The following is a 2,731-nucleotide window of genomic DNA, read 5'->3' on the forward strand; positions in this document are numbered from 1 at the left end:
TAAAACCATGAAAGGTCCAGATGTGAGAAGTATGTGAAACACAACAAGATAAACAAGCATAATAAAATGCTGTTATTCAGCTCAAACTCCTCCGTCTTGAAGATGTTCCCATGGCTTAAAACTCCCTGACTGTTATAAAGTGCTGACACTGGAGTCTCCTTCCATGAATGTTTCCATAAATTTCACCATATCAACAATTACACATTTTCCTTTGTTAAATAACACATTTTTACCCAGTTATCTGTTTATTATTAGCCCTAGATTAATGTAGATCCCATGCCATCCAAGTCCCTGTGTAATTATTACTACAGTAACTATATCGCATTCGACACACTGAAGTGTATCAGAGCCATCGATGTATCATTTGAATGATCGACCAATAATATTTCATATCTTTCTGCACATTGTTGTTATCCTCTTTGTGGTAGACGCTGATGCAAAGTTGAGTTTCTGCAGCCTTCTCCAGCATCTTTCTCTGCAGCGAGCTCCTGTAACGCTCTCACATACATCGTGTAGCACTCTGTATCATCTAAAGTATCTTCCCTTAAGAGACAATGCTGCATATTTCTCCGTAGGGTTTGAAAGTATCTTTAACTGGTCCTTGTGGGACTTGAGCTGCTGCTCTAGAGTCAGAGTGGTGGGGTATGAAGGTAGGACCTGAGGGCAATATGCGGTGATGAAGCATGAAGCTGAAGTGAGTGGACGAGCAGAGTAACGGGCGGCGATGCGGTTAATGATCGCAGTCCATGATGTCTGCGCTTCTTCACTCTCGGCCTGGAAGTAGAAGAGTCTGGAGTCTGCGGTCCTGAGGCACAACACATGGGACCTCTTTTTATAATCTACAGGGTACGCCACGGCATGATGCAGTCTAATGACATTCCTCTTGTCTGCCTTGCAGAATGTAGCTTTGTCTTTTTGTAGATGCAGGACCAAGCCTTGTAGAACCGCAGTAAATGGTTTCCATGCTCTCTTGCCTCTTTTGGGTTTTCCTCCATTCTCGTCCATGACTCTTTTGCGGATGAGAGATCCTTTTTTGTAGATCATGGTGGTAGGCTTGTTTTCACTCCCAATTGATGAGTTACAGTCAGAATCCTCTGGTTTTGATATTTCCCTTCTCTGCAGCGATTACTCTGCACATTAATAGCGGCTTTCTTTTAATTGATTCGTACACGTCCTTCCATTCTTTCAGATTATACTGTGAGAAGCAGTTCACTCTTTTCAGGTCCACTATAAATTCCTCACAAGTCCTTTTCCTCCCTTTGTGATCACCATTATGATCAACGATGAGTAAGGTTGTGGCCCAGCTCATGTAGTACACATGAGGTTGTAAATTGAGCGGCTGTTCAGAACACTGAATGGACCAATGACTGAAGTGAGTTATCAGTAGATGCTGAATCTCAGGTGTATCCTTCAGCCAAAACACTCCAAGGAATGATCTGAGAGCCTCGATCAGAGACATCGATCCAAACTTAAAGTGCCTGACGTGTATGCGCAATGTCATCTCGGCTAAATCCAGATCCTCATTCAGTTGGGGGATAATCTCCGGACATCTGAACGCATCTTGGTAGCAGAGATCCCTGGCAAAGATGTTCCCTTGCCAATATTTTCCTCTGTTGTTACAAGAAGAAGGTTTCACTTGCTGCATTTTCCCAGAGTTGATCTGATGGAAATCTCTCACCACTTCTTTCTGCTCTGCTGCTCCTGATGCAGCTTCTTCCTGTTCATCTTCCTCTGGCTTCATCCACTAATTTTTCACTGATGGGTGAAGATTATAGGACATAGTCATCGTGTTGTAGTCAGCAGTTCTAATAACAAGCTCGCAATAAGAAGCTCACGTGCTGACACGTGATTGGATAATTGCCCGAATGGGAAGGTGTACGATTAATAAATAGGACAATGTTTACTTTACATTATCGTTAAACCGAGTATATAAATGAACCGTCATGTAAAGTGTGTTCTTTACCACTAGGGGGCAGAAGTGCATCTATAATTAACACCTTACATCATCTAGAGCTTTAGCATGTCTGTAATAACCTGAAGATTTATTTCCTACTGATAAAATGTGTTAGTGTGAGGAAACTGTTAATAAGAAGACACCCCCCGGAAACTGTTAATAAGAAGACACCCCCCGGAAACTGTTAATAAGACCACCCCATATTATTTTGGCTATTGGTACTGACAGTAATCGTAAGACTGGAGGTCTGTAATTTTTGTTGTTATAATTATTGAACAATTACCGGTGAAATATTAGTCGTGATGAGAGACAGAAAGAATATTTGGTACTCTTACCATTAGAGGGCGCTGATGAGCAGTGTTAGGGGAAAAACACCCACGAACGCACAGCGCTAGAACATCACTGCTCGAGGTGTTGAGCTGCACTGTCACAGCGTGTGTTATGGTCTCTAACGATTATTATGTCTTGTAATTAATTACAGAACATAAAGACAACGGTGAGCAAATAAAGAAGCTACATTACCCCAAACATGCATTACTCGTTTTAATGTGTGCAACAGTAGTATGATCAGAACATCAGGCTGTATCATTTAAATAATAATAATAATAATAATAATAATAATAATAATAATAATAATAATAAACATACCTGCAACAAGAAAAGTTCACACTCAACTACGTGTTGCTCAAAGGAAAAGAATCTGTCTGTCTTTGCCATGTTGAGTTTAATTACTACAGAAACTGGAATGAGACTCAAATCATCCAGACAGAAAAAAAA

This window comes from Ictalurus furcatus, chromosome 26 (assembly GCF_023375685.1).
Source record: "Ictalurus furcatus strain D&B chromosome 26, Billie_1.0, whole genome shotgun sequence".
In the NCBI taxonomy this organism is placed as follows: Eukaryota; Metazoa; Chordata; class Actinopteri; order Siluriformes; family Ictaluridae; genus Ictalurus; species Ictalurus furcatus.